At 40.3% G+C, this 7506-nt stretch overlaps 1 long non-coding RNA gene across 1 annotated transcript in view; it reads left to right on the forward strand.

Moving 5' to 3' along the window:
- Positions 1 to 3995, forward strand: part of LOC116720590 (uncharacterized) — a 957300-nt gene extending 953305 nt beyond the window's left edge. Inside the window, exon 3 of the long non-coding RNA XR_004339420.1 lies at positions 3949 to 3995. This is a non-coding gene — a long non-coding RNA (uncharacterized LOC116720590). The remainder of the gene's footprint in view (positions 1 to 3948) is intronic.
- Positions 3996 to 7506: the final 3511 nt, after the last annotated feature.

The following is a 7506-nucleotide window of genomic DNA, read 5'->3' on the forward strand; positions in this document are numbered from 1 at the left end:
ACACTCCTCCTACATTTCTCTCCCTCTCTTTCTTATGAAATGTCCTTTAAACGTAACACAAACTCAGATTGTTGAACAACCCTCCTGTGTGCTGCTGAGCCTCGGGGCAGGAAGCAGGCTGATACCGAGCTCTGGAGCAGAGGATGTGTGGGCAGAGAAAACCAGAACGGGACACATGCAAGCAAACGCTCAGTCCTAATAAAGAAATCCTTCATCTTGTGTAAATAGGATAAAGACGACTTAAAACAAAGTGCAAATATGGAAATAGGCTTCAATGGTTTCATGTCTTTCCCTGCAGAGGAAGCTTCTTTGGTATTTGCCACTGCAGTTTCTGTGCTAAAAAAGGAAGTGAGGAACTGTGGGGCAGCCTGTTGCAAGAGGCAGAAAGATGCAGATCTGTGTAAACAGTGGCGGCAAGATGTAGTCAGGAGGGGAGGATAGAGTTACAACAAAGACACATCTCCGCTGCAGCCGAGATCCTCCCCATCTGTCCACAGATGCTCTCCGCTCTCGCCGTTAATGCAGCTTAAATGGCAGACAAGAAAAAGCTTTTTGAAAGTATATCTACAAGGATAGGATACACCACATGAATAATTTGGCGACTCCGGGGATTCATGCCGGAGTTTGGGGGGGCGGAGGGGAAGAAGCAATCAAGGCAGCTCCTTGTCAAAGTGTTGGATGTGGAAGAGAGCAGGAACAGCTGAGATCCCATACTGAGCGGAGAGAAAACAACTCAAAGTCTCTTGAAGAAATGCACAACTTGCAAAGTACCAACGTTTCGGTGTATAGTTGGCACACACGGACAGGAGTTCAGCTTTTTTTGTGTATGAAAGAGACATGAACATCAGGAGGTATCTTCTGAGGAAAATATTGTATTCCATATGATCTCCTACCCAACAGCCTCAGCATCTATCTCTACTGAGGATTATACTGCTACATCTCCTGCACGGTGGAGTTTTCTTGACTTACTCAGAGAAAAAATTGAAAGTTATCCTTTAGCATTGAATGATGGCATTTCAAACTTTCTTGAGACTGGAAACCTCTAAGCACAGATACCTTGCTTTGCTGTTGAGGAAAGTGTATTAAAGCCATTATTTTTGGTTAGAGTGAGATGATTACACAACATATAATGATTCCTAAATAACTGGAATCAGGTGGTTAAGGTTCTCTAAGCACAAATGCTTAATGGTACCTCTCCGAACCCCATGTAGAACCATGTTGTGCTACTTTTTTGTTGTCTACAACAGTAAAATAGTTTCTTCCTGTTTCTCTCCCTAACAGCTGCTCTGAGTGCAGAACGTGTCAAAACCATCCTGATTTTCCACTTCTAAATTTAAATTGTTTCCAACAAAGACCGATGCTAAGCGACTCGCGGACAGTGTTTTCCATCCTCTGTCAATCAAACAGATGAGCAGGAGGGGAAGTGGTGGGGGGTGGGGGTGGGGGGGGTCAATAATGGTGGTAATGATCCTGCTATGAATAAACCAGCTAGAGGAAGTAGAGCTCCCATTAGGTTTTCCTCCTCAGGCTAATAATAACCGGAGAGCTGCTGCCTCCTCCACGATCAATACACATCCGCAGCAGGACGCAGCTGAAGACACGCTGTGGTGTTTGATCTGAGAGCACAGCTCAGCAGGTTCAGGAAAAAAGGGGATTTGGTGTGTTACGGCCATCTGTAATGTCTTTCTGATGTTTCAAAGATAATGCCAGGGACATGATTATTTTTATGTGCAAGTCAAGGGGTCTGATCCAGATCTCGGTCACGCTTGCAGCATGCTAAAGAGCACAATTTATCAAATAGCCACACCTAAACTGATTACAGATTCTTCAAAACCTTCACCGTTCTCAGTTTTTCCAAAAGTATTAGCAAAACTTTGTCTTTACTTACTCACAGGACAAACCAACACACACACACATTCACCCACACACGCACACAAGAGAGAGAGACTAACCAGCTGGATTCGAACCCAGGACCTTTTTGCTGCAAGGCAACAGTGATTTGAAAATAGCACTTGTCAACATTTTGTGTAATATATTCTGCTCTGTTATCACCCAATAAATTCTTCATTCAAGGATCAACAAATACACCAGTTTCAGTCATTTGAAGAGCACACATAAATAGCACTCATGTCAGCCGTGATGTGAAAGGAATGAATCATTTATGATTTATGGAACAGCCTTTCATAATGAGCTTACTGAGAGCTTGGTCGTCTTAGATACACTATATTTCCAGGAATTTATTGCGATATGATTTTTCCCTCCAGAAAAAAACAAAAAAATCACATGAGCTTCTCATGTCCGTTTTAATAATTTAATTCTGCTTTGCGTCCACCTTTATATTGCAGGAGCTTCTCAAGATAATGACAATTCTGTATACTCTACTTGTAGTCGGAGAGTAAAATAAAGAGTGGCTTCTAAACACAGCTGAAACCAAGAACACACCCTCTGGCCACGGCTGTTTTAAGAAATCATAGCTTGTCAGGCCAACTGATATTTTGATCATTACTGCACTGTGCTGTCAAATATAATACTCTTCCTCAATCCGTTTGTTTGTTTTTTTATTCCAACAAATCCAAGCTGGCTGCTGTGTGCTCTCATCTTAGATCCAACAAATGGAACCGCGGTTAACTGGCCGACTCAATAATCTCCAACATCAAGAAGTGTCATCTTTGTGTATTGGTCTGGTTTATTAAATAGAACCCAGCAGACAAAACCATTTCATAGTGTTCAATTGGCAAGACATCCAAGGTATCAAATGTAGATGACCTTGCAGTTTGCAAACATCACAGGTTAATAAATAGAACAAGACTAAATGTTTAGTAACGAATGTTGAATGACATTTTCTAAATCAATATCTTAACAGAGTATTTTAACCAGGTACAGGTACATTCTAAGTGAGTTAGTTTGACAAGCAATAGTAAGCACAATAAACGCTTTTCTTCCACTCTGAATCTAAGTGAACAAGTGGTGACACAAAGAAATGTAATTTATGGTGGAATTGGCAGCTTTTTGAAGTCTCTGTGCATCACTGTCACAAGTCCATCAGATGTGTCAAAGGAAAAAAGTTCAAGCACATCTACAAAGCCCTCCAACAGTCACCTACATAAATCATCGAACACACGAAAACACACCCACACACACACCCCCACACACGTGCACACACACACCACATACAAGAAGCAGGGATGCTCCTGACCTGTCATTCAAAGCTTGTAGTCCGTTCCCTTTTCAGGCTTCTGGCAATAAAAGCAATGCCTTTGCGGTTAGAGTGGAACGTAAAGTGAGTGGAGAAAGCAGCTATAAAATTGATTTTTAATAGGTTTCAGTTCATTAGGTCTGTGTGTGTTTGTCCTGGCTTGGGTTGAAAGGAGGCCAGTTTAATGCCGCAGTCATCACACCTGAAATTCTGTTGCTTGTGGCAAATAGAGACTAGCTACTGTCTTTCCTGCCAAGATAAAGTACTCGAAAACCCTCACAGAAGGATAAAACATCCTCTGATCACGTCCTCACCAGTAGTGAGGAATCGTAGTTTGCATTCATACCAGCCCTATTTAGTCCACTTTAATTCTTTTGCCAAGAGAGTCTGGTTCATTTGGTGAGGTGTGAATGCGTAATACAGCTCTGATGAGGACCAAAGAAAAGCAAGCTCTGGTCCAGCTAGGTCTCGCTTTGGTTGAGGTGAACTCTATGCTTGTGTGTATACCAAGCATGCCAGAGACCACTCCAAAACCAAGAAGTAGACTATAGCACAGGGCATTCTGGGAAAATACAACCAAAACAAACACGTGAGCCAAACGTTAGCAGGATATACTGTATGTCTCTTGGTCTTTTGCCAAAGTCAAAAGAGAAATCCAACAACTGCTATAATCTGACACCACTCCAGTTATGTTTACATTTCGTAAAGAAGGAAGTTGCGCTCAGTGTTTCCTTCAGTGGGTCTTGGTGCAGCACCCCCACAGGCAAGGAAGGGAATAGGTTTTCAAAGGGTTTGGTTTGTTTGACACAGCCAGTGTAAAGTGAACCAAATCGTAACAATGCTGCAATTTTGGTCCCCAATCAATCAGAGTCTATTGGAGTATCATATGAACTTAAAGAACAGAAACCACTAGGAACTTTAGTGCAGAGCTATTTAATATAAACTATATAAGAGAGTTATTATGAGAGAGGTTTGCTTTGGAAGAAATATATTAAAAATTCAGCAATTCAAGCTTCTTTCAAAGTAAATGAAACATACAAGATTAAATATATTAGTTTTTCTGAAGCTGAGTGAAGTTAATTAAAAACATCAATCTATCCATCCACTGTCTTCCATTTACAGCAACTGAGATTGGGCTACAGGGATAGCAAGTCAAGGAGGAATACCCAGAGTTCCCTCTCCCCAGGAACACTCTTCAGCTCATCCTGGAGCATCTCAAGGCATTCTCAGCTCAGTAGGGGCATTCAATCCCTTCAGTGAGTTCAGCGTATGTGCCAGGTTACCTCCTAGGGACATGCCAGAGAATGAAAACATCAAAGAGAGTGCCTGAAGGCATCTTAATCAGATGTCTTACCCAAAGCTGCTGACTCTTAGGATGTGGAGGAGCTCTGCTCTGAGTTCCTCCACCATGATGGAGTTTTCAACCTATCCTCTGAGGGCGGTGAACACGGCAGCAGCATGGTGCTTCTTGTCAATTATTTCACATCAAATGGCACCTTGAATACAAATATATGCAATATCCTGAGATCCTGCAGAGAAACCGAACATGTTACTGGAGTTCACCTCTGGATAGTTTCATCCCCAAGGCTTCTGACTAGAACATGTTTGAAAAATATTGGCCTGTGCCACATCTAGGAATGCCTTCCATTCGGGGTTGTTTGATGGAAATGTATAGTGGTGTGTACTCAGGATCTTATTTTGTTGTTTTATTATCCATATGTCAGATAGGGATCACAATGCAGCTTGACCAGCAGTTTGTCTCAGCTCTTTCTTCTCCACAACAGACCAGAGCAATGCATTACTGTGGACAATTCCCACATTTGTCAAATCTGATTCATCATATTAACAAGAAAAGAAAAACATGCAGTCTTCATGCAGAAAAGATTAAAGTCGGGAAGTACAGAAAAGGGGAAAGAACTCGATAATGTTGTATGAGGTAACCATCATTCCTATCTACAACAACAAAGCTGAGTTTCAGGTCAGCTGAAAATCAAATCAAAATTTTCAAAGATCAATCAACCTGGTATGTCATGCATAACTTTGCCATGACTTGTGGTCTGCATTGGGATTCTCCCATGGTTCTGCATCCAAGCTGAGAGTAAGAGTGACACAAGCTTAAAGCAGAGATGAAAGGAGTGAAGCAATCACAGGATTCCTAAACCCGTGTGGCAAGCAGTAAGGTAAGGTGTTTGATTCTGTTTCTTGACAAGCACAATGGGCACACCTATTTCCTTTCACATCCAGGGTAGACACCCATATAGTACACTGGTGTGCCACCTCAACTGTGAGTAATTATGAGCCAGTAAATGGTATAGTTGTTTACTATAGGTGTGTCAAAGGTTTTAAAATCGACCCAACTGGCTTTTCCTGCCCCATCACTGTTTTGTCATGATATTTATTTAATTTTATAAGTCTGTGATTGGTGAACTGTTGGAGAAAGGACAATGCTGTTGTAGTCTGGGATTGGACTGAGTTGTTTTGTTGTGTTGTCTCAGCTACTCTTCTCTCCCTCCCTTCCTGTGCTGATCATTTCCACTGAAAAAGGACTCGTTTCTGCCCACCCATTCCCTCAACTCTACTGTTCATCAAGTGACTGTATAAAAAGGCCGGTGGTCAGACAGAACCAGATTGTGATCTATGTTTGTAATAAGGGAAAACTAGCTATTTGTCCTGTTTTCTTCTGTTTTAATATCATTGACCTCTCGTCGCCATCATTTTCTGGTCTCCTACTAACCTGGCTTATCCACACACTAACTGTACACCATCAGTAAGGTAAGAATCGTCAATGATGATTAACTTACCAGAACTTCTTAAACTTCTGATAAAGCCGTGCTGAGATTAATGATCCACCTTCTCTGCCACTGCAAATAGAAAATAATTCCCTCAGAACATTTTCCTAGATCTCTGATAGAGCATGCAGACCATGCTGCTTCTCCAATATTCCAATAATCCGGGTGGGTTACACCCGGAGCAGGTTGCCCACCCATCCCATTGCCACTCCTTTTGTTTTACAACTAACCCAGACGTTTCACCTCCTCCACTTCTGATATTACGGTATTAATAATGGGTTCCCTCACTGTCACTGAGATTGTCAAGGTCTTTGTCATTTAGAAGTATTTAGATGCTTCTGTCTTGTTCTATTTTGCAGTTGGAGTTTTTGCTGCAGTCCCAATGATTCTAAAATTCAAGAACTGGTGATGTCAGCAAACATTTGTAGCAGGGACAAAAGTCTTATTTAACCCCAGAGAGGAAAGAAAACAGGCGGAGGGAATATCGCTATAAATTACATTTATATATGGCACTGCAACAAGTAATATACAAAAACAAAATAAATAAAATTTTTCCTCATGTCTTTTCAGCACATTTTTGCTCTTGGGTTTGACTGAGTTTCCAATAAAATGCAGAAGATTAAGTTAGAACATGCACCATTCATGTAACACCGACTAGTATGTTATAAATTGACTGGCAACAATTACCCAGTAGCTCTTCAGTTTTATTGTTCAGCAAAATGAATGTTGACTTGACATATAGTATGGCATCAGTCTGCACAAATGACGAGCAAAGCGAACTGGACTGCTGTTGAATGAAACACAGTATGAGCTGTTATGAAAAATTACATAACTTGTTATGATTCTACAGTACCTGTTGTACTTATTATTTAGCTCAGTGTAAAATAAAATCAAAATAATCAGGAACTTGGCTGCAATAAAAAGCTTTTTTGTATACACTTTTCAAAATTGCACCTATTTTTGATGTGAGACTAATTTAAAAAAAGTCAAATTTTACATGAGTGTAATTTTATTTTAAATATTCCCATAATGCAATGCAAATCTATTACTATAGTAATATTCTCAGCACTTGCGTATTGTATAATCGGTTTGCTTAGATGCAGTCTTGATTTAGAAAAGTTGATCAAGCTACAACAATACCATTCTGATATTTTATTTTTTATGTTTTTGCAGAACAAAAAAAACTGCGTTGGAACAACACAGCCTAAAATGTCTAGACTTTCAAAAAAAGAGAGAATACATACTTTTTTTTTACAATTATGCACTGCTTTGTATTTTGGTTTGGAAGTCTGATTGTGTTGTGACACAATGTGAATAAGTGAGGCTTGTACGTCAACATGTCAACCATCTTCAATTTCAAACTAATTCATTTACTGGTTTAGCTCCACACACGTACAATGTTGCAAGATAATTATTCTTTGGAAATCTATGAATATCATGATTTCCTTTTAACTCCATTCTGCCATTACTAGTACCAGCAGAATTCATGGATGAGCTTTCAGAAACAACATTTTCTTCCTT

This window comes from Xiphophorus hellerii, chromosome 1 (genome assembly GCF_003331165.1).
Source record: "Xiphophorus hellerii strain 12219 chromosome 1, Xiphophorus_hellerii-4.1, whole genome shotgun sequence".
NCBI classification, from domain to species: Eukaryota; Metazoa; Chordata; class Actinopteri; order Cyprinodontiformes; family Poeciliidae; genus Xiphophorus; species Xiphophorus hellerii.